Genomic DNA, 25,567 nt, shown 5'->3' with positions numbered 1-25,567 from the left:
CCTTGAATCCAAAGTCAGACCCAAAACAGGAAATTATTGAGTACATTTTGTACTCAAAATTTTGAGTGAGTACACTCACTCAAAAATGTGTATACAAAAAGTCTTTTTAAAAATTAGCAAGAAAATTCCAGCAATGAATAGATTAGTTAATATACTATGACCAAGTTTGTTTTCTTGTAGGAGTGTGGTATTAGTTTAGTATTAGTTGATGACTTAATGTAATTCATCACATTAGGAGATTTTTTTTAAAGCATGTGATCATTTAAATAGATGCAGAAAGAGCATTTGAAAAAGTTGGCATTCACTCATGATAAAACTCTTAGCAAACTAGGACTGAAAGGAATAAAAGCTTCTGCCAAAAAAGCCTACAGCAAACATCATATTTTGTGGTGAAATGTTTAAAGTTTTCCCTTTAAAATTAAGATCAAGAACAAGACCAAGGATGGCTGTCAGCATCATTAATATTCAACATGGGAGATCTTTGCTAGAGCACTTAAAAACAAAAAGAAATGAAAAGTGTACAGACCGGAAAGGAAAAGCAAAACCTGCCACGTTTGCATACGCTGTGTCTGCCTCTTTGCAAAGTCCAAAAAAGAGCCCATGGGTGATAAGAGAGTTTAACATGTTTGCTGGATTCAAAATCAGTATACCGAGATAAAGGTGCCATTTCCAATTGAATTTTTTTTTTTACAAAGTTTCTGAGGCCAATAAGAAACCTAGCAAAAGTTGTAAAGTTCTTTATGTAGAAAATTAATATTTGGATCTGCCTGATATGAGCTTGGCATCTTGTAGCATTTCATTAAATGTGTGTTTCTGTTTCCCCCATGCCCTATACCTGAGATGTTTACATTTGCATCTTAAAGAAACGCTATCAGATTTGGCAGAACAATTTGTGCGATGTTGAGTCTTACTGACCCCGTGTTCCATTAAAGATTAATATTTGCATAACACATTTGTCAAACACACTTATTGTCTTTTGCCAAAGAGAAGTGGGTAACAATGACTACATTTGCACTGGAGGAAAGTGACCAGCAGGATCTAAGCTGTTTGGCGTCAGATTTAGGTCCCAGGTTTGTTTTTGTTTCCATGGCCGTGGCGTTTCACCTGCCTCGCACCTATGGACCTGTTTCATTCATTGAGTAACTACAAGGGTTCTTACTGGGCCCTAGGCCAGGTGCAAGAAGCACAGTGATGTGTCCAGTGGACGGGAAGCTTGTCTTTCTGGAGCTCCAGCTACCGGAGGGTCCAGATCATTACACCACTGGATGGTACTCTGCTATAAACGATGCTGAGTGTGGAGGAGGGGAGTGAGGTGGCCTCCTGGAGGACAGAGTGCTTAATTCCAAACCTGAAAGAGGACTCATCCACAGATCAAGAATGGGAGTGAGGTATTAAAGAGCGAAAAAGACATCCAGGCTGAGTAGACAGCATGTGCTGAGGCTTGGAGGAGGGAGTGAATGGCTGTTTCAGAACAAGGAGAAGTTGGTGCAGCCAGAGTGTAAGGTGTGCAGGCGTGGGGAGTGCGGAAGGCAATGCTCAGAAGCCATCCCTTGCAGAGTCCCACACACAGGGCCAAAGCGTATGATGAACCTTCACCCTAAAAACAAGGGACAGCCACTGAGGGGTAAACAAAGGTGTGACAAAGCCAGACCTGTGCTTAAGAAGACAGAGAGGGCAGATTGGAAGGGGGCACAGAGGAGAAGACCCTGAGGTCAGGAAGTCAGGTCAGGTCAGAGGAGACCTTTGTATGAACCGAGGAGACCTACCCTTTGCCTATCCAGAGGCATCAGGACTTCATGAACCTACTCCCAGCATCCATCCGGACTCTAATCTGCAACAACAGACCCCAGTCCAGCAGCTGAGGCTTTTATATGGGGCTGATTGGCCTCAGGGCCAGAGACAAGGCTCAGGAACTTCAGGACTGAAGAAAGAATGGCCAAAGCCAGGGGCCCAGGCCACTGGCCTTTCCCCTATGTTGCGCTTTATCTCTGCTTGTCTCCACCTCTTTCTGCAAAGCAGCCTCCATTTCTCCCACTGCACCCAGGGCATTCTCCATTAGCCCAAAGGTAGCCCCAAGCTGTTACCAACCCCACGATCCCAAAGACAGTGGAGACCTTCCCCCAAGCGCTCTAGGAGAAAAGCCCAGGGAGGAAGCCAACAGCATGTGGGGGACACTCTGTTTGGTGGCTACACTACCTCGCATATAAAAGCAAACCTATACCACGGGTACCGGCAATGCCCCCAGGAGCTGTCCGAGAACACGGCTTCCCACAGCAGACTGGTAGACCCCTCCCAGGTAGACCCCTCCCATCATTTCACACTGCCTGTAGCAAACAGACCCCGCACCCACAGCCCAGATCTTCCTCAGCCTCCTGTGGTCTCAGACAAGACCTGGTCCGACAAACCTTCAACCCAGCAATTCCACATCCAGTTTTCCGTGTTAGAGACAAAATCCCACGTGGACACCGTGAGGCTTACACAAGGATGTGAACTGCAGTGAAGGACATTATGCAGAGGACAAAATGGAAACAAGCTAAATATCCTTTACAGGGAAATAAGGAATAGTGAAAGAAAAGGAGAAAGCAAGGAAGAGGGAGGGAGAGAAGGGAAGAAAGCACGGGGAAACAGCCAAGCTTAATTAAAAATTTAAAAATGTTTAAAGTTTTAAAATTAATGAAGAAATTGCTTAATTAAAACCAGGGAGGTCCCTCTCTATGTACAGAAATATGTCTATGATACTGGCAAATGATTAAAAAGTTAGATGCAAAAATATATATGATACCGTTTATGTGTTTATAATTAAGTATGCATTAGTATGTGGTGTGAAGTTCTATAAATGCAAAGATAAAGGTCTGTGAAGGTTCTATACCACACCCATGGCAGTGGTTACTATGGAGTGGGGCGGGCTTTGGAGAGGAGCATAGCACAAAAGTACTTTTTCTCTATATGGCCTGCTTGAATACATAACAATAAGAGGGACTGCATTAAAGCCCTTGGATAATTAGAAATAATTTTAAATGAATGAGAGAGAATAAAATGGCAGGTAATGTTGCTTGCAAAGGCAAAAAAAAAAAAAAGTCACCTAAATACAAAAACACACCTAGAGGGAGGTAAAAAAAAAAATGACGGTGCCTATTAAAGCAGAACACCAGGCAGCCAATGAGAGACGATTGACAGGGGGAGATATCTGCACATAGCAAACAAATGATAAATTAGTGTGTACCAAGTATTATTACATTGTGAAAGAAATAAAATTCAGAATATGCACAGAAAAATGTAAGTTGTAGTGGAAAGAGCAGGGCTTTGAAACCCACAGGCCTGGGTTTCAGTCTCACCGATAGTTATCAGTGGAGTATTCTGGGATTCACCCCACTGCTCTGAGCCTCAGTTTATCCAGCCTGAGGAAGGCAGCATCTTCCTCGTGGGAATAATGTGAGGATTAATTGAACTACTGTAGCCAAAAGTCTTATCATGGAGAACACATGACGATGATGGTGATGGTGATGGCTTTCCACTGTTTCATCCAGGAAGTAGTTTCAGACTAAGGAAAGGGAACAGGGAAGTTTCTCTCTCTGTATACTCTTACAATTTTTGAATGTTTAACAGTGAGATTGTGTTACTCTCCGCTGTGGACTGAATTTTGTGTCCCCTCCAAATTCTTACATTGAAGCCCTAAGTTCCCCACTGTGGTCATATTTGTAGATGGGGCCTTTGGGAGATAGTTAGGGTTAGATGCAGTTAGATGGGATCGTGACGGTGGAGCCCTCATGATGAAGTTAGTGCCCTTCTAAGAAGAGATACCAGAATACTCTCTCTTCTCTGTCTGTCTGTCTGTCTCTCTCTCTCTTTCTCTCTCCATATGAGGACACAGTGAGTAGGAGGCCATTTACCAGCCAGGAGGAGACCCCTCACCAGAATTCAACCATTGCTGGCACCCTAGGCTTGGATTTCCAGCCTCCTAAACTGAAAAGACAAATTTCTGGTGTTTAAGTCACCCAATCTATGCTATTTTTTATGGCAGCCCCAGCTGACCAAAATACTCTCAAATTTTTAACATATATATGCTCAGTCACTTCAGTCATGTCCAACTCTCTGCAACCCCATGGACCATGGCCCGCCAGTCTCCTCTGTCCATGGGATTCTCCAGGCAAGAATACTGGAGTGGGTTGCCATTTCCTTCTCCAGTGACGAAGTATAAAGTGAGCAAAGTGAGTGAAGTGAAGTTACTCAATCGTGTCCGACTCTGTGACCCCATGGACTGCAGCCCACCAGGCTGCCCTGTCCATGGGATTTTCCAGGCAAGAGTACTGGAGTGGGTTCCCATTGCCTTCTCCATACATATGCTAATAAAGACTAAAGAGGGGAAATAACCTTGGCCCAGGAGCCGACTGCAACGTGTGTGTTCCTCTGGGCTCTGCGCCCTGGCTCTACCCTCATAGGAGGCTGCTGGATTGCCTTGTAGGTGAGTACACCTAACCACGTCCCCTCTCATCTTGCGTAACTTACATCCACACCGTCATTATGGAGGAGGACCAAGAGGTGAGCCAGGCCCTCAGAGCGCAGCGAGAGACAAAAATGATCCCTCCCCACAGGGGCTTGGGAGCCAGAGGACTGGCAGAGGTGGATGACAAGTGTTCTCCTGTCGTCTGCCTGCACCCCGTGATTTAATACGGTTTGGACATTTCTCCAGCTGAGTGGCGGCCAGGGCTCAATCCACGTGAAATCAGGCAGATAAAAGCCATAGCAAAGGGCACCGAGACCTTGGCTCCCTGTCATTCTGCTGCCACCTCTGCCAGAGCCCGGCTGGCACATTAAGTCGTTGAATCAATCCTTGCACATGCCCAGGTGGGGGCTGGTGGAGCCTTAAAGTGGCATCTTGACTGTAATGTCAAACCTGGAGCTGCAGCCCTACCTCCTCCGTACACATCATCCCTGACGCCACCAGCTTCTTTAGTTTTCAACCCTGGCCTCTTGTTTTTAACTGTTTATGCATCTGTGTTGCTAATTCACCAAGGGCTCCTGGAGGGAGCACCCAGTGCAAGGCCTGTATACAGGAGGGCAGATGGCATGCAGCTCTGAAAGGGACCTGGACTCTCATGGCAAAGAAGAAGTCAAATGAGAAAACAGGTGTAAAACTCATAGCACAGAGCCCAGCACACACCAAGCATGTAATGAAGCTTCGTTTCTATTACTAATAACAACAACTTTAAAACATAAAACCAGAGGTTGCTACTTCCTTCTCTCTTGAGATCTGCTCCTGGTTAGCATTCATTCATTCATTCCATTCACATGAATTGCGCACCTTCCACGGCCCAGCAGGGCTGCCCCAGGACTACAGGAGTGAAGGGGACGGGCGGGGTCCTGCCCTCCTGGGACTGACAGTCCCATGGGGAAGAATAATGCTCATCAAGAAACCAGACAAATGAATTAAACCATTGCAGACTGGGACAAGGAAAGGAAGGGAAAAATAGAATGTTATAAAAGAGAATGATGCTCTTTCTGCCGGGATCACTCTCCTTAGTGTGAGAAAGAAACCACACGACCCACCCTACCAGCGTGGCAGGACACTGAGCTCCCTGGTACCGTTGAGCTGTCCCCTGCATGTCTCCTATGGCCCAGGCCCTGCTTGGCACACCCTCCCCGCCTGTGCAGCCCACAAGCTCCTGGTTGCTCCGCAGCACCAGCTTGCTGCCCCCCTGCTCCTGCCCACCATGCCTTCTGTGGCTGACCATCCCAGGGCCTATGCCCAGCTTCCATCACCTCCCTGTCTGCCACAGTGCACCTGCCTCAGCTCTGGGAGGGGGAGGACCCCTCAGGGATGGGACCATCTTGCCTCCCAGCCTTAGCCAATTGGACCAGGGCTGGATGCGTGACACAGGCTAGACCAACTCGGCTTGGATGTGGACTAAAAGACCCTGGCCGGTCTCCATGGGAAGAGACAGGGCCCCTTGGCTGGAGCCTTGAGCTACCCTGTGGGCTGCAGAGGGAGGGGCTGGGGCAGGGATGAGGGAGGAGAAGGGGCCTGGTGTTTTCCTCCCCACAGCCCAGCTGCCTCCTCCCCTGGGATCTGCCCCCTCCCTGTCCCTATTCATCCTTGTACTGAGTTCCTGGTTCATCACTCAAGCCAGAGAGCCTTGATTCCCCTCTCTCTCTCCCTCCCCTGATGACCAAGTCAATGGCTTCCCTCCCACAGCCCCTCGGAGCTCCTCTGGGCTCTGTGACTTCTCTGTCACCTCCCAAGGGCCAGACTTCTGGTGTTTGCCGAAGGAATGAGTGAAGGAGTGAAAGGGTGACCAAACCTCAAAGCACCCTCCCTGTGGAGGAGCGGGAGCCCACAGGTGCACGGACCTGGGTTTGCTTCTGACTCTGCTGCTTCCTGGCCCCGTGGTCTCAGCCTGACATTTGTCCTCCCTGGCCATCCACCTCTTGCAGTAGAGAGAGTAACAGGGTGAGGCAACCTGATGATGCAGGGAGCTTGCTAGCGCATGGCAGCACCCAATGTCATAAGGAATGACAGTGTAGCCTCAGCATCCCTCTCCCTATAGGAATATGATGCTTATTCCTAGAGTCCTCCCAGGAGGTGAGGGACCTCAGGAACTGTAGGGACACTAGAGGCAAACAGCAGGTTGGGTAGCAGATGAGCATGGGGTGGGGGAGGGGAGGAAGAGGAAAAGAGATGAGCATGGGATGGGGGAGGGGAGGAAGTGGAGAGGGGATGAGCATGGGGAGGGGGAGGGGGAAATAGTGGAGAGAGAAGATAATGATTTTAGATTCAGAGATTTGTGTTTTCAAAGGGATAGCTTTCTTTTTCAGTTCAGTTCAGTCGCTCAGTCATGTCCGACTCTTTGCGAACCCATGAATTGCAGCACGCCAGGCCTCCCTGTCCATCACCAACTCCCGGAGTTCACTCAAACTCATGTCCATCGAGTCAGTGATGCCATCCAGCCATCTCATCTTCTGTCATCCCCTTCTGCCCCCAATCCTTCCCAGCATCAGAGTCTTTTCCAATGAGTCAACTCTTTGCATGATGTGGCCAAAGTATTGGAGTTTCAGCTTTAGCATCAGTCCTTCCAATGAACACCCAGGATTGATCTCCTTCAGAATGGACTGGTTGGATCTCCGTGCAGTCCAAGGGACTCTCAAGAGTCTTCTCCAACACCACAGTTCAAAAGCATCAATTCTTTGGTGCTCAGCTTTCTTCGAAGTCCAACTCTCACATCCATACATGACCACTGGAAATACCATAGCCTTGACTAGATGGACCTTTGTTGGCAAAGTATTGTCTCTGCTTTTGAATATGCTATATAGGCTGGTCATAACTTTCCTTCGAAGCAGTAAGCGTCTTTTAATTTCATGGCAGCAATCACCATCTGCAGTGGTTTTGGAGCCTAGAAAAATAAAGTCTGACACTGCTTCCACTATTTCCCCATCTATTTCCCATGAAGAGGTTCGTGACATTGTACAGGAGACAGGGATCAAGACCATTCCCATAGAAAAGAAATGCAAAAAAGAAAAATGGCTGTCTGAGGAGGCCTTACAAATAGCTGTGAAAAGAAGAGAAGAAAAAAGCAAAGGAGAAAAGGAAAGATATAAGCATCTGAATGCAGAGTTCCAAAGAATAGCAAGAAGAGATAAGAAAGTCTTCCTCAGCGATCAATGCAAAGAAATAGAGGTAAACAACAGAATGGGAAAGACTAGGGATCTCCTCAAGAAAATCAGAGATACCAAAGGAACATTTCATGCAAAGATGAGCTTGATAAAGGACAGAAATGGTATGGACCTAACAGAAGCAGAAGATATTAAGAAGAGGTGCCAAGAATACACAGACGAACTGTACAAAAAAGATCTTCATGACCCAGATAATCATGATGGTGTGATCACTCACCTAGAGCCAGACATCCTGGAATGTGAAGTCAAGTGGGCCTTAGAAAGCATCACTACGAACAAAGCTAGTGGAGGTGATGGAATTCCAGTTGAGCTATTCCAAATTCTGGAAGATGATGCTGTGAAAGTGCTGCACTCAATATGCCAGCAAATTTGGAAAACTCAGCAGTGGCCACAGGACTGGAAAAGGGCAGTTTTCATTCCAATCCCAAAGAAAGGCAATGCCAAAGAATGCTCAAACTACCACACAATTGCACTCATCTCACACGCTAGTAAAGTAATGCTCAAAATTCTCCAAGCCAGGCTTCAGCAATATGTGAGCCGTGAACTTCCTGATGTTCAAGCTGGTCTTAGAAAAGGCAGAGGAACCAGAGATCAAATTGCCAACATCCGCTGGATCATCGAAAAAGGAAGAGAGTTCCAGAAAAACACCTATTTCTGCTTTATTGACTATGCCAATGTCTTTGACTGTGTGGATCATAATAAACTGTGGAAAATTCTGAAAGAGATGGGAGTACCAGAACACCTGATCTGCCTCTTGAGAAATTTGTATGCAGGTCAGGAAGCAACAGTTAGAACTGGACATGGAACAACAGACTGGTTCCAAATAGGAAAAGGAGTTCGTCAAGGCTGTATATTGTCACCCTGTTTATTTAACTTATATGCAGAGTACATCATGAGAAACGCTGGGCTGGAAGAAACACAAGCTGGAATCAAGATTGCTGGGAGAAATATCATAACCTCAGATATGCAGATGACACCACCCTTATGGCAGAAAGTGAAGAGGAACTAAAAAGCCTCTTGATGAAAGTGAAAGAGGAGAGTGAAAAAGTTGGCTTAAAGCTCAACATTCAGAAAACGAAGATCATGGCATCCAGTCCCACCACTTCATGGGAAATAAATGGGGAAACAGTGGAAACAGTGTCAGACTTTATTTTTCTGGGCTCCAAAATCACTGCAGATGGTGACTGCAGCCATGAAATTAAAAGACGCTTACTCCTTGGAAGGAAAGTTATGACCAACCTAGATAGCATATTGAAAAGCAGAGACATTATTTTGCCAACAAAGGTTCGTCTAGTCAAGGCTATGGTTTTTCCTGTGTTCATGTATGGATGTGAGAGTTGGACTGTGAAGAAGGCTGAGCGCCGAAGAATTGATGCTTTTGAACTGTGGTGTTGGAGAAGACTCTTGAGAGTCCCTTGGACTGCAAGGAGATCCAACCAGTCCATTCTGAAGGAGATCAGCCCTGGGATTTCTTTGGAAGGAATGATGCTAAAGCTGAAACTCCAGTACTTTGGCCACCTCATGCGAAGACTTGACTCGTTGGAAAAGACCCTGATGCTGGGAGGGATTGGGGGCAGGAGGAGAAGGGGATGACAGAGGATGAGATGGCTGGATGGCATCACTGACTCGATGGACGTGAGTCTGAGTGAACTCTGGGAGTTGGTGATGGACAGGGAGGCCTGGCGTGCTGCGATTCATGGGGTCACAAAGAGTCGGACATGACTGAGCGACTGATCTGATCTGATCTGATCTGATGGGACAAGATGCCATGATCTTCGTTTTCTGAATGTTGAGCTTTAAGCCAACTTTTTCACTCTCCTCTTTCACTTTCATCAAGAGGCTTTTTAGTTCCTCTTCACTTTCTGCCATAAGGGTGGTGTCATCTGCATATCTGAGGTTATTGGCATTTCTCCTGGCAATCTTGATTCCAGCTTGTGCTTCTTCCAGCCCAGCATTTCTCATGATGTACTCTGCATAGAAGTTAAATAAGCAGGGTGACAATATACAGCCTTGACGTACTCCTTTTCCTATTTGGAACCAGCCTGTTGTTCCATGTCTAGTTCTAACTGTTGCTTCCTGACCTGCATACAAATTTCTCAAGAGGCAGGTCAGGTGTTCTGGTATTCCCATCTCTTTCAGAATTTTCCAGTTTATTGTGATCCACACAAAGACTTTGGCATAGTCAATAAAGCAGAAATAGATGCTTTTCTGGAACTCTCTTCCTTTTTCGATGATCCAGCGGATGTTGGCAATTTGATCTCTTGTTCCTCTGCCTTTTCTAAAACCAGCTTGAACATCAGGAAGTTTATGGTTCACATATTGCTGAAGCCTGGCTTGGAGAATTTTGAGCATTACTTTACTAGCGTGTGAGATGAGTGCAATTGTGTGGTAGTTTGAGCATTCTTTGGCATTGCCTTTCTTTGGGATTGGAATGAAAACTGCCCTTTTCCAGTCCTGTGGCCACTGCTGAGTTTTCCAAATTTGCTGGCATATTGAGTGCAGCACTTTCACAGCATCATCTTTCAGGATTTGGAATAGCTCAACTGGAATTCCATCACCTCCACTAGCTTTGTTTGTAGTGATGCTTTCTAAGGCCCACTTGACTTCACATTCCAGGATGTCTGGCTCTAGGTGAGTGATCCCACCATCATGATTATCTTGGTTGTGAAGATCTTCTTTGTACAGTTCGTCTGTGTATTCTTGGCACCTCTTCTTAATATCTTCTGCTTCTGTTAGGTCCATACCATTTCTGTCCTTTATCAAGCCCATCTTTGCATGAAATGTTCCCTTGATATCTCTAATTTTCTTGAAGAGATCTCTAGTCTTTCTCATTCTGTTGTTTACCTCTATTTCTTTGCATTGATCGCTGAGGAAGGCTTTCTTATCTCTCCTTGCTATTCTTTGGAACTCTGCATTCAGATGCTTTTATCTTTCCTTTTCTCCTTTGCTTTTTTCTTCTCTTCTTTTCACAACTATTTGTAAGGCCTCCTCAGACAGCCATTTTGCTTTTTTGCATTTCTTTTCTACAGGGATGGTCTTGATCCCTGTCTCCTGTACAAGGTCACGAACCTCATTCCACAGTTCATCAAGCACTCTATCTATCAGATCTAGGCCCTTAAATCTATTTCTCACTTCCACTGTAGAATCATAAGGGATTTGATTTAGGTCATACCTGAATGGTCTAGTAGTTTTCCCTACTTTCTTCAATTTCAGTCTGAATTTGGCAATAAGGAGTTCATGATCTGAGCCACAGTCAGCTCCCGGTCTTGTTTTTGATGACAGCATAGAGCTTCTCCATCTTTGGCTGCAAAAAATATAATCAATCTGATTTCGGTGTTGACCATCTGGTTATGTCCATGTGTAGAGTCCTCTCTTGTGTTTTTGAAAGAGGGTGTTTGTTATGACCAGTGGGTTCTCCTGGGCAAAACTCTATTAGCCTTTGCCCTGCTTCATTCTGTATTCCAAGGCCAAATTTGCCTGTTACCCCAGGTGTTTCTTGACTTCCTACTTTTGCATTCCAGTCCCCTATAATGAAAAGGACATCTGTTTTGGGTATTAGTTCTAAAAGGTCTTTTAGGTCTCATAGAACCATTCAACTTCAGCTTCTTCAGCATTACTGGCTGGGGCATAGACTTGGATTACTGTGATATTGAATGGTTTGCCTTGAAAACGAACAGAGTTGTCATTTTTGAGATTGCATCCAAGTATTGCATTTCAGACTCTTTTGTTGACGATGATGGCTCTATTTCTTCTAAGGGATTCCTGCCCGCAGTATTAGATATAATGGTCATCTGAGTTAAATTCACCCATTCCAGTCCATTTTAGTTCGCTGATTTATATTTCATATTATTATTATTATTAAGCCCTAAGTGTCTACATCTTTTTTCCCAGGGTTTAGAGTTTAGCTCCACCTCCTCTTCTTTCCCCTCACTCCTGACTGGGGGGCCTGACTCTCCTGGGCAGCTTTCTAGAGATCCAGCTAAGGGTGGGGCTGATCAAGGCAAGCAGGATAGCCAGACCAAGTCTACTGGATCTGACACCCTAGGGACTGAGCACTCAGAGGGAATGGGAACATGACCAGGCAGCTCGCAGTTTGGATACTTGGGGAAATCACCCTACGTCTCTGGGCCTCAGTGTCCTCATGTGTAAAATGGGGAAGATCAGTTCTAAGGGGTGTTGGGGGAAGGGGAAGTGTTGTGATAATGTGGGAGGAAACACGGACCCCCCTCCGAAATTCCTGATCTCTATAGTCACTAGGGAAATGGGCTTCTATGCCTCTTGCACATAGCTTTTCCCTGCAAAGACAGAGCAACTCAAAGGATCCAGCAAATGATATAAAACCGACCCAAACTAACTTAAAATGGGAATTTAATGGCTGTAATAACTGAACACTTCACAGGGAGTTCCAGTTCTTATCTGCTTTCATCAGGGGGTCCCTACAATCTCCCAGTCTCTCATTCCCTGACTTCTGGCTGGCCAAGTCATCAGCAGTGAGGTTGCTCCAGGTGTGGAAGTCTGTCCCTTGGAGCCCAGCTCCAGCTCACACAGTTGGGTCACAGACCCCTCAGAGCCAATCACTGTGGACAAAGCAAAGGGGATGTCCAGCTCAGGGTGGGCCCAGGTCACCCCATCCTGATCTCGAAGACTGACATTGAGAGAAAGGGGGTCCCTGGAAAAGGAAATCGAGAGCGCTTTTTAGCAAAAGAGATGGATCAGAAGCCTATTCGTTCACAAAGCTGGATTTGAATGTTGGCAGGAGATAGACAATCAACTGACCAGGGCTGGGTCCACGAATGCACTCTGAGGCATGGTCACACCCATCCCTGTCCCCCCAACACTCCGCTGGCTCATTCTCCCCACTAAATGTGGCATTTCCAAAGGGCACGCCTAGAACCTTGACTTCTTTGGTGTCATTGCTAACAGGGGCTGGCACAGAAAGTGCATCAGGCAGCCAGGAGGGGCCAGCCTTCTCTGCTTCTGGGTGGAGTCCATCCAGGCTCTGGTGACCAGAGATCAGGCAGCCCAGGGAGCATGAGGACCCAGCCAGCTTGGCCCAGACACTGGCATCACTAACCCCACAGAGGCACAGCCCACAGGGCAGGCTACAGGCACCCCCGGAAGCTTCCTGGGTAGAGATCAGTAATGGCAGGAGAGGCACAGGGCAGCCTTCACTAGCGACTTCAGTGCTTGGTGGCTTGGTTTTTGAGCTCACATAAGACACAGAGGATGAGATGGCTGGATGGCATCACTGACTTGATGGACATGAGTTTGGGTAAACTCCGGGAGTTGGTGATGTACAGGGAGGCCTGGCGTGCTGCAGTTCATGGGGTCACAAAGTCGGACACAACTGAGTAACTGAACTGAACTGAACGGAAAACACCCCAGGAACCCTTAAACAGAGGGAGTGGCTGGCAAAGGACCACAGTTCATTAAAGCACAGGAGAGACTTGGAGCTGGAGATATCCAAGTTTACCTGTTAGATGCCCTCTTTTTCTACCCACAGCTGGTGAAAGCCAGGGATTTCAGAGACTGTGGCCACCCAACCTGGGGTGGCCAGTCTCCCCAGCATCCCTCATACCTTGCCCATCAGGTGGCCTGACACAGAGTCAGGGTCTCCAGTGGCCTATGTTGGTCGAACAGCCCCAGATCCTCCAACCCATGTCCACAACCTCACCTCCAGCCTTGGAGCTCTCTGAAGTGGGCATGACAGTGTCTGGGTAACCCCTTCCCCTCCTTCCACACACATATTCCACCTACTAGATTTGTACCCAGGACAGGGGACAGAACGTGGCCATTTATCTTATTTTCTTTGAACAAATCAGCTTTCTGCCACAGCCCAGCAGCATGGAGTTTCAGTGTCCAGACACAGAGATAGAAAAACTAATATCCAGTTCTGCAGCTTTCACTGGTCTCACCCATGCTCACCTGCCATGCCTCCTGGGGCTCCCCTGAGGCCTAGCTGTGTTCTCATGGTCCTGCCCTGAAAACACCCCATGGTGGCCCTGCCTCCTGTTGTCTCTCCTTCCCTGAAACCCCTTCTCCATCCTCTCCCTCCTCCTCTGAGTACAGGGACATGGGATCTCAGAAGTGTTGCCTTCCTTTAATCAGAACCTAATTCTTTATCACAGAGCTCAGAGATGGAGTTTTCCAAGAAGACAAGGAAGGCGCTGGTGGTGATTAATGCTTCCCTACTCTCTGGAAAATAGGACTTAGCCCAGGATATAGGTTTTTTTTAAAGAGCTTTACCATAGGCGTTGCTGGGAGGCCAGACCATGGTTTAGCAGATATGCCACCAAGCAAGGAAGAATTTACAGAAAAGGAGGGTTGACAAGCGAAGAGACAAGGAAGATAGTGAACCTTGGCAGAGTTAAGGAGACCCCAAGATAGGGATAGAAGCCAGCCTGGTCCTTACCACCAGGACGCCTGGAGGTTGGGAGTGGGGATCTTCCTGGCTTTGCATCTCTCCTGTCTGCCTGTCCTGCCCACATTCCCTAAGCCTCCTTTGATTAGATATCTCTTCCATCCTAGAGGTGATGAGTGGATCCTAGCAGCTGGGGTAAGAGGGCACATTGGGGGGTACATGTTCATGTGGATGGAGGAGCAGTTGAGGGTAACTCAGAGGTTACCCTCATGACTTCATTGCAGCCCCAATAGGGTGGTAGGAAATGCCAAGTACAGGAACTCAGGCTTTGACCCAAGGCAGAACTAATCACTCCTTCAACTGAGCCCCAGAACAGCTGGTAGAGAAAATATCCTGAACCCGTAAGATGTGCCAGGCTCTGTCTTCACTCATCACCTAGGTCATCTCATTAATTCTCTCACTCCTGTGAAGCTGCTGCTGCTGCTGCTAAGTCGCTTCAGTCGTGTCCGACTCTGTGCGACCCCATAGATGGCAGCCCACCAGGCTCCCCCATCCCTGGAATTCTCCAGGCAAGAACACTGAAGTGGGTTGCCATTTCCTTCTCCAATGCATGAAAGTGAAAAGTGAAAGTGAAGTCGCTCAGTCGTGTCCAACTCTTTGCGACCCCATGGACTGCAGCCTACCAGGCTCCTCCGTTCATGGGATTTTCCAGGCAAGAGTACTGGAGTCGGGTGCCATTGCCTTCTCTGCTCCTGTGAGGCAGAATCGTTATTATTTCTACTGTACCAATAAGGAAACTGAGCTCAGAGAGGTGTGCAACTTGCCTGAGGCCACACAGCCAAGAAGCAGTGGCATACCCCTCTTCGTGTTTCGTAGACATCTATGTGGTTGGTAGCTTGTGACATGGGCCCCAAAGACCTCCACCTCCTATATCCATACCCTGTGTAATCCTCTCCCTTGAGTTAGGCAGGACCTAGAGACTTGTTTCTAATGAGTAGAATGTGGCAAAAGCAATAGGGTTAAGTTAGGAAGGACTCAAATACCTGTCTGGCTGGAATTCTCTCTACATTGTCTTCTTGGCTCTTGCGCTTTGATGAGGTAGACTGTCACAATGGAAAGGCCCACAAGGCAGGAATGGGAGGCAGTCTCTGGCCAACAGCCAGCTGGGAAATGAGGCCCTTGAAGTCCTCAATCAGTCCCCAAGAAATCGAATCCTTCCCACAATCATACGAACTTGGAACCAGATTCCTCCCCAGTCGAGCCTCCAGTTGAGACCACAGTCCTGGATAACACTTTTTTGAAGTATAATTGACCTAAAATACTCTTAGTTCCTGGGGCACAATATAGTGATTCCATATTTCTACACATTACAAAATGATCACCACCTGAATGACACTTTGATTGCAGCCTGCTTGAGATCATGGGCCTGAGGACCCAGTTAAGCCAGGACTGGATTCCTGACCCACAGAGACAGTGAAGATCATCATTGTGGGTGGCTTTAAGAATCTACTTTGGGGTAACACATTGCAAAACAAGAGGTAATGAATACAATCTGTTTTCTAGTCTGGCTCGCCAGCTAGACCTCTAGGTACTCAGAACAGGAGTTATTGCTGAGTCATCTGTACTGCAAAGAGCTAAAACAGTGTCTGGAAATATCAATAAACCTGTCAGATTAAAGGAATGTGCCCGTCGATCCACACGTGTGTACCTTCGCTCAAGCCATTTCCCCTGCCAGGGCGCCCTAACCCCTCCTCTGCTGAGTACCTTCGTATCCCTACCCTGTCTCTTCCTGGAACCCTTCCTTAGCACATGTGTGCCTTGGCTCACTGCTGGCCTCCATGGAGCCCCATCCACCACCACCCCTGCCTTTCATACATACATGAGATGTACATCCCCAGAGGGCCTTCCCACTGATTGCCTGGCCCTGTGCGTCATAGGAAAAATTCTCAACCAACTCAAAGTTTGACCTTCCTTACTTGGCCCCATTCGGAGAAGGCAATGGCAACCCACTCCAGTACTCTTGCCTGGAAAATCCCACTGACGGAGGAGCCTGGTAGGCTGCAGTCCATGGGGTCGCTAAAAGTCAGACACGACTGAGCGACTTCACTTTCACTTTTCACTTTCCTGCATTGGAGAAGGACATGGCGACCCACTCCAGTGTTCTTGCCTGGAGAATCCCAGGGACGGGGAAGCCTGGTGAGCTGCCGTCTATGGGGTCATGCAGAGTCAGACACGACTGAAGCGACTTAGCAGCAGCAGCACTTGGCCCCATTTGGGTCTGTGGCAAGTCCCACTGCTGACATCTGGGTCCCAGGTCCCCTGATGCACATGTCCCTGTGTTCCTCCCACAAGGGGTCAAGGAAAGAACTAGGACCCTGGAGTCAACCAGGCCTGGACTTCCATCCCCTCCTGCCACTGCTGAGCCAAGTGACCTGGGACAAGTCAAATCAGCCTTCAGAGCCCAGACGCACCTGCAGAAAAGTGGGAGCAGCAGTGCCCATGGGGGGCAGTGTGAGGGCTGATGGCATCAGCATGTGCCCGGCCCCTGCACACAGTAGGCGCTCAGTAAACATCAGCCCCCACCCCCTCCCCTGCAACCTATAAATTGCATCCAACTCAGAGATCAATCTTGTATCCGGCAGCATCCAAACCCCTCAGCCCCACCCCTCCCTCCAAGGCCCCAGCCCGGCCTCCAGCCCACAGCAGTCCTACTGCTCTGAACATAATTTGTGTGGTGTTTGTGGGGGGGGGGGGGGGGAGGGGTTGGTCCATCATTACACAGAATAAATCTTTCAGGATGTTTAAATTCCAATCTATAAAAAAAAAAAAAAAAATTCTTCCCACACCCAAAGAAGAACGGCTGTGCTTGGTAAAGGTCACGCATAAAACACACGATACAGGACAGGAAGAGGAAGGCCAGGATGCGATAAAGGAGCAAGTGCCATTCATTAAGGAAATCGCAGCTCTCCCTCCAAGGAGCACGCGCTCTTCCAGGCTGCAAACCCAGAGAGAAGGCACTTTTCTCCTGAAGCCTCAGGAATGGGTGATGTGGGGACTCCGAGCTGGGCGGCCACTGCAGCAACACCGTGAGCTCTGGTTGCGAAGCGCCTGCTTCCTTGGGCTCCAAGTCCACGTAGCCCGGAGTGTTAGCCCCGCGGTGCAGTGGGGACCCCTCGGCCCTGAGAGGAAGAGACTCGCCCAGGATGGATGGCGCAGGGCAGAGAGGTGGGGCTGGGATTGGAACCCAGGTCTGCTGGTCTCGGGTCCCTGCTCCTCTCCAGACTCCCTGCTCCCTGGGAACGCGGGAGGATTGCCCTGGGAAAGGTGAGCTGAGAAGTCAGCCCCGTCCAGGTGGACACCCGCCAGGCTTTGGGCTGAATCTTGATACCAGAACCTTAAGTAGAGGATTAAAAAAAAAAAAAAATCAGGCAAAAACAAACAAACAAAACACTGATTAATTAGTACAACCAACTCTGTCTAGCTACAGGACGTGCTCAGAGTGCAGTGGCTGAGAATGGATTCTGAAAAGATCCACCTTTTCGCCTCCAGGGGCAGCAGAGCCCACTTGGTTTTTTCAGTTCAGTTCAGTCACTCAGTCATGGCCAACTCTTTGCGACCCCATCGACTGCAGCATGCCAGACCTCCCTGTCCATCACCAACTCCCGGAGTCCAACCAAACCCATGTCCATTGAGTAGGTGATGCCATCCAACCATCTCATCCTCTGTCATCCCCTTCTCCTCCTGCCCTCAATCTTTCCCAGCATCAGGGTCTTTTCAAATGAGTCAGTTCTTCACATCAGGTGGCCAAAGTATTGGAGCTTCAGCTTCAACATCAGTCCTTCCAATGAACACCCAAGACTGATCTCCTTTAAGATGGACTGGTTGGATCTCCTTGCTGTCCAAGGGACTCTCAAGAGACTGAGACCTGGTCTAAGACCAGTCCAAAAACCCACCCCCTCCACTTCCCTCTCTCCTGCTCAGAAGGAGGAATGAAGGGGATGTGAATCCAGGTCTACCTCTGTTCTTGATATTTCCAAGCCTTTACTGCCTGTGTTCTTATACTATAACACCAGCGCCATGAGGGAGGGCAGCCTCTGCTCGCTGCACATGCCCTTGAGGCAGAACCTTGGTGCTCAGACCCCTCCCCAGAGGTGAAGGGCTTCCTGAGGCAGAGCAGGGGGCTGGTCTGGCCCAGGTCACCCAGAAAGCCGGAGGAGCAGCAGGCACTTCTCCAGATGGGCTGCTCTGATCTGCCCTCTAGGGTCCACCCCTTAATGCCCTGTCCCTGTGGGGGAGCTCCATTAGGACCCTCCTCATGACCTCATGAGGGCGAGACTCCAAGCACAGAGAGATTGGGTAACTTGCCTCATGTCACACAGCTCGGGGGATCAGAACTGAATCCCGGCCTAGACACAGCCCCCACAACACACCTCTGGCTGCTTCCCCAGGGCCACTAGGCATACTAGGAGACTTGGCCTTCTTTATAAACTTAATAAAATCCAGCTCTTTGCAGCAGAATAAAACCTTGCCAGATCCTTCTAAATTGCTCCAGTGTTCCGGGCTGGGATTCACCATCAAACAGCTCCATGTGTTGGGGGCTGGGTGTTGGCTGGGAGCTCTTATCTCTGAGGACAATTGTTCCTGACATGTTCCAGTTTACTCAGCTTTCCTGGCCCTCTTGAGAACTGGGCCTCAGGGGTTCGGGTGGCTGGACTCTGTCCCCATACTGAGGACGAAAGGAGGATGGGACATCTTCCCAGGAAGGCACCTCCTCCTGCCACAGCTCCCAGCACCCTCACTCCCGGCTCCAGGACAGGGGCATCCAGGGTCCTGCTGCCCCCAGACCACGCCTGCAGCTTCACCCCTACACCCCAAGCTCCAAGAACAGGTGCTGCTCCCCAAGCACTCTTGACGAGGCCGTGGCTCCCAGGCCTTTGCACAGGCCGTTCCCTCTCTCGGGAATGCCATTCCATGGCTTCTCCACATGGAGGAATCCTGCTCATCCCCTGAGACCCAGGCACAGATGGACGGTGGAGAGAGAGCTAACATACTCACCCTCCTGCCTTGTGCCAAGGGCCCCAGGAGAGGTGCATGCCCTCAGTGAGTCCACTGTCTCCCGAGTACCGATCAGAGGGGACTTCATTAGCCCATTTTACCAATGGAGAAACTGAGCATCAGAGACACTGGGTGACTTATTCAAAGCCACCAAGTGGCCAGTGGCAGGGCTGGGATAACTCTGACCAGCTCACATGGCCCACAGAGGAGCCTTATCTACCTCCCTGGCCCTGAGCATCCTCCTGACCCCAGGAAGGGCATCACCCCTCTTTCACACCCTCACAGGGCGTGCTAAGCCTCTCCACTCCTCCTTTCATCTCTGTTCTCATCACCTGGCTCTCTGCCTTGGTGAATGGATGTGTGTTGAACATCCCAATGTGCTGGTGCCAGGCTCTGCACTGGAGGAAGACAGACCTTTTCACCCTGAGGGGCAAGCTGGACCACATGTTTTCCCAGGAAAAATAGCTTATTCAATGGTTTCTGGTCCAAGAGTTTTCGCACTTTGCTTTTCATGGGGGCAGGATGGAGTGGTCGGGTGGGTGGGAGGCACATAGTGTGGACAGAGATGTGGGTGGCTCATGTGACAACAGATTTAGACTCAAGATGCAGCAGTCTGATGTGCCCAATCATGGAGCAGGTGCCCCTGCCAGGTGGGGAGCTCCCCACCCCTGTAAGAGTTCAAATTGCTATTGTTCAGTCACCCAGTTGTGTCCGACTCTGTGACCCCATGGACTGCAGTACACCAGGCCTCCCTGTCCCTCACCATCTCCATAAGTTTTCCCAAGTTCATGTCTATTGCATTGGTGATGCCATCCAGCCATCTCATCCTCTAATGCCCTCTTCTCCTCTTGCCCTCAATCTTTCCCAGCATCAGGGACTTTTTCAATGAGTCAGCTGTTCGCATCAGGTGACCAAAACACTGGAGCTTCAGTTTCAGCATCAGTCCTTCCAATGAATATTCAGGGGTGATTTCCTTTAAGATTGACTGGTTTGGTCTCCTTGCTGTTTCAAGGGACTTTCAGGAGTTACAGTTCAAAGGCATCAATTCTCTGGTGCCCCGTCTTCTTTACAGTTATAGGACAGTAAAGAGAGGGTGCCCTCTGTTACCAGGGGAGCTGGACTAAGGCTGCTTTCTGTGCTAAGATTCTAACTCCAGGGTATGTATTGCAATGCCAGGTTTATCACGACTAATGCTGTGATTCCAAGGGTCCAATAAGCTGGGGATGAGGTTCCAGGTTTTCTCCAGAGACTCCTTAATTCTGTGGCTCTCGTCCCATGAGTCCTTGAACGCTCCTGTGATTCCGGAATTCTAGGATTTTGTGAAAGGGACCAGATGCTCAGGTCCTGGGATTCAAAGACTGTGAAAGCGTCTGTGAGTCTGTGAAAGATGCTCTAATTCCAAGATCCCGTGCATTGCAAATGCCATGAAAGAGGCTGACAGATCTGAAAATCCTGGGCTGGGAGAGAAGGAAGGTTCCATAACCTTCTGCTCCCTGGACTCGGCATCTGCAGGGGGAGGACACGGGGAGCTCCTCTCAGCACTAACTAGCGGGGTCCCAGGAAACCCCCACGTGCATCTCCCCCTCCACCCCCAAGCCCAAGATGCTGAGGGGGTGACATGGGTCCTGAAAGCCCAGGGACAGAGCCCATGTGACCAGCACACCCATGGATGTGCCCCGGAGGAGCCCTTTGCTGTTCTGTCCTTGTTTCCCTCTTGCATTAATTATGAGGAGCAGCCTTTGCTGAGTGAAATTTTCTGGTGCATCTCCCTTGGTATAAGCCGATCGGGGACAGGAAGCCAGGAGTACACTTCCTTCCAGTTCTGGTTGTATTCCCTGATCCTCTGGCCCTCTCTGGGAACTCTCCTCCAGTCCCTGTTTAATCTGGGCTTTCAGCAAGCCCTGAGCACCATCCGTCCCGCCAGGCTCACTTCGGTTTCTCAGGAAGGATCTGGATCCTGGGAGAAGGCAGGGAGGGGCTGGAATTCTGGAGGCCAGGTCGGTCCACAGTTGGTCCTCCAGGATGTCCCAGGGGAGCCCCCAGCTACCCACCCCGACCTCAGTGGTCAGGTAGGGGTCCTACAACAGAGAGGGAACCTGGAGCCCAGAGCTCCGTAGTAGTAACCCTGGGGGATTGGGACAAGCCACTCCCCTCCCTGCATCTCAGGAGACTTTCTGGAAATTTCCTCAAAGCTGGCCTGGCCCAAGCCTCCCCCAGGAGCCTGCAGAGGAAGCCTGACCTCATCTGGGGGAGGCAGGCCAAGGCTTCCATAGGCTGCAGAGCTAGGCTCTCAGCTCAGGCATCTCAGTCTATCCAGACCCAGGGGCTCCATCTCCAGGACCAGAGGGCTGCTGACCCCCTTCCCCGACCTGTTGTCTACCAGGGCCTCCAGGAACAGCACACACATCCCACCTCCCCCTCGGCCTCCACCAGCCTCCCCACTCAGTGCAGGCGTCTCCTCCTCCAGGAAGCCCTCCCCTCCACTCCCACAGCTTGTGCCCCATCCATGCCCCCCCCAGGCTGCTCTTTCCCCTCTCACCTGCATGCCAACAACCCCCCTCCATCACCCACGTTAGTCGGTGAGCTCCTCTCAGGGGGACCAGCTCCCTGGAGCCTCATTAGTCTCAGTGGAATTTTGTCAACCCTCCTCCCCTAGTGGTACCCAGTGGGGTCGTGTGATGTACTGGAAGGTACTCAAAAAGTGACAGAGGATGAGATGGTTGGATGGCATCACTGACTCTATGGATGTGAGTCTGAGTAAGCTCCAGGAGTTGGTGATGGACAGGGAAGCCTGGCGTGCTGCAGTCCATGGGGTCACAAAGAGTTGGACATGACTGAGCAACTGAACGGACTGAATGGAACTCAAAAAGTACTAGTAAATAAATAAAGGCCGCAGGTGGGTAGAGGAGACCCTGGTCCAATCCCTGGGTTGGGAAGATCCCTTGGAGAAAGGAATGGCAACCACTCCAGTATTCCTGCCTGGAGAATCCCATGGACAGAGGAGCCTGGCAGGTTACAGCCCATGGGGTCGCAGGAATTGGACACGACTCAGGGACTACATACACAGGTGGGTCGAGGAAGGAAGACACCAGTAATCGCAGATACGTAAACGCATGTGCTCCTGTGTGGGGACTGGGCAGCTGTGCCCATCTGTGCCCTGTGCCAGGCAGGCAGGAGATGTGGCCCGTCTCTGCTGCTGGGTGGGCAGGTGTGCCCAGGGGAGGGAGAGGGAGCCAGAGAGAAAACAGTGGTGGTCACTGGTGCAGCTGCCCTGTCCCGGGGACCATGTGTAGTCACTCAACAGGCTTCCGTTCGCTGCAGGCAGGACACTGCTCTAGTACTTGGGGTACACCAGGAAACAACACAAAGATCCTTGCTCTCATGCTGGAGGGGCTGACACGCCAATGATGCAGATGATAAAGAGCAAATATAATGCATAAACAAATTATACAGATTGTTGAGGGAGTCGTGTGGCAGGGTCCAGTGGCCAGAGAAGCCCCTCGGTTTGAGCAAAGACTTGTCCTCTGGTTTCACTGCCACAAGATGAGGAAACAGAGGCCGAGAAAGGTCGAACACGTGCTCAGAGCCACACAGCATGTGGAGGAGGCAGGGCTTAGTCCCCTCCGCCACAGTCTGAGCCCTCATCACCTGGCGAGTCTTTGCATCAACACTGATACAAGGACATTGTCGTCCCCATTTGACCATCGAAGGAGCTGGGGCACCAGAGCCCCGCGTAGACTCCCAGAGCCAAACCCAGGTTTGCCACACGAAAAGCCTCTTGCCCTCCATGAGCTGCCGCTTGAAAGGGAGCCAAGCAGGCCCCAGCGTGGGGTCTCAGGCAGCCTTGTTGAGCTGTCTGGGGCACAAGCTCTCCTCCGGACCTCTGTTCACCGCTGATTCAGGCAGCAAGCGACACCCTTGGGACGCAGGCAGGGGCTGGCGCCAGTGACGGCATGACTCACTAGGGGAGGATCAAGGGGAGACCTTCTGAGGCCTGAGCCAGGCCCAGTGTCTGGGCTCGGAGACGGCTGGCCTTTGATCCAGGCCCAGACACTGGGCTGCCTCTGATGTGGGAAGAGGCCTTGTGAAGCCGGATCCCATCAGGGGACCGATCAGAACCGTGCAGCCTCATTACTGCTCTGGCCTATTTTCCACTTCCCCTCTCGGGGGCCGAGGTGGCTGCCATAGTAACCGCACAGACACAGCAGCTCCAGGGACACTGTTTTTCCACCTAACAGGGAAGAGGCATGTGGGCCATGCCAAGCAAACAGGCCTGTGTTGGCAGCCTGGCACTTCGCCTTCCACGGCCAGCACCTCTTGTTCTCTGAGCCTCAGTGGTGTCTTCTGTCAAATGGACCAAAAACTGTGCCCGTGCCCTGAAGTACTAGGGATGTAACACTCGGCGTGGGAAGCTCTCAGTGCGTCAGCTAACACGACTGTTTGCTCCTCAGCACGTGCTGGCACTGGAGTTTCAGGGTCAGTCACACTGACAAAGCGCCGACTGCGTGCCGAGCATGGGTCATGGCCCTTTCCACAGCAGCATCTCACTGAGCCTTCAGTAGAAGCAACCAAGGAAGCAGGAAGCGCTGACCCCCTTCACAGAGGGACGAGGAGCCTCAGAGAAGGGGAGGGACTCACAGGTCTCCCACCCAGGCCTGGACAGAGGCAGGGTCTCCCTGAAATGCAAGACCCAGGACCCCCATTCATTTGAAGACTTAGGATCCCTGGGGCTTCCCTGGTAGCTCGGATGGTAAAGAATCTGTCTGCAGTGCAGGAGACCTGGGTTTGATCCCTGGGCCAGAAAGATCCCCTGGAGAAGAGAATGGCAACCCACTCCAGTATTCTTGCCAGGAAAATCCCATGGACAGAGGAAACTCATGGGCTACAGTTCATGAGGTCACAAAGATTCAGACACGACTGAGTGAACCCCACTCTAGGATCCCTGGGCCCAAGAAGCCCCTGACGCTGAACAGTTTCTCCAGGCAGTCACATACCCCTGAGGCTGCCTCAGGTGACCAGTGTGGCTGCCAGATGGCTGCTTGCTACAAAAGATGCTGAGCCCTTGGCCCTGGGATCCTAGGAACAGTGTGACCCAGTGCATGTGGAGTCCCCACCTGAACCCCACGCTTCTCCAGGCACACCCTGGGGCACGAGGGCTGGTCCCGCAGCCCCCTGCTCCTGGCTACACTGTGGGTCATCAGCTCTGTTGCTCTGATCACTCGAGTCTCACCTCCTTTCAGATCCCATGGAGTCACAGCAAGTCAATGGCTGGCTCACTCTCCACCTCTCCTTTGCAGTCTGTAGTCCTTCCTATTATGAGGTTGGAGTTTTTCCTGGATGGTTTGACTTAGAGACATTTACTACCTGCTCTGGAGGCAATGGCACCCCACTCCAGTACTCTTGCCTGGAAAATCCCATGGACGGAGGAGCCTGGAAGGCTGCAGTCCATGGGGTGGCTGAGGGTCGGACACGACTGAGTGACTTCCCTTTCACTTTTCACTTTCAGGCATTGGAGAAGGAAATGGCAATCTACTCCAGTGTTCTTGCCTGGAGAATCTCAGGGATGGGGGAGCCTGGTGGGCTGCCATCTATGGGGTCGCACAGAGTCAGACATGACTGAAGTGACTTAGCAGCTGGGGACAAAAACTTGGGTATTTGCAAACAGGATCTAGAGAGAGTAGGGAAAAGATGATCCTTCCTTGGGTTGCCTTTACTCAGCCCCCAGTCCACCCTTAACAGCCAGGTCAGGCTGCCACCCACTGGTATGGCAACACCTCCAACAGCTCAAGGCCAGGAAGAGCAGAGATGGTACCCGGGGACCCCTGAAAAGACATTTCAAAGTGAGGGGTTAGGAGGAGAGTGGTTCAGCTGTTGGAGGGAGTCACACCCCCTCCAGACCCTTGGAAAGGGGAAGTCTAAAGTCTTCCCACAAAACCAGCCCTCTCTGATCAGGCCTCCACCCTCCTCCTAGTACTAGGAACTAGAGGACCCTCCTTCCTGGTCCTGGGAGGCCCTTCCCATGCCTGCTGTTCCAGGCTCCACTCCTTTCTTCAGAACACAGCACACAACAGTCCAAGACAGCCTTCAGATTCATCTTACCCAGGCTCCTGAGCCCATTTCACAGATGGGGAAACTGAGTCAAGTTCACTAGATGACAGCAAAGAGGGAGTAGAAATAGCAGAAACTTAGGGCCAGCAGGCCGGGCTTCCAACCCCAGCTCCAACTTGGGTGCTCTGGGCAAATCCCACCTGTGTCTGAAGCTCCTTTAGTGCATGGTCACTCAGTCGTGTCTGACTCACTGCAACCCCATGGACTGTCGCCTGCCAGGCTCCTCTGTCCTTGGAATTCTCCAAACAAGACTACCAGACTGGGTTGCTATTCCCTTCTCCAGGGGATCTTCCCAACCCAGGGATTGAACCCTCATCTCTTATGTCTCCTGCACTACAGGCAGACTCTTTACTGCCTGAGCCACCAGAAAATCTC

This window comes from Bos indicus, chromosome 2 (genome assembly GCF_029378745.1).
Source record: "Bos indicus isolate NIAB-ARS_2022 breed Sahiwal x Tharparkar chromosome 2, NIAB-ARS_B.indTharparkar_mat_pri_1.0, whole genome shotgun sequence".
In the NCBI taxonomy this organism is placed as follows: Eukaryota; Metazoa; Chordata; class Mammalia; order Artiodactyla; family Bovidae; genus Bos; species Bos indicus.
Note: the sequence above shows the minus strand (reverse complement) of the source record.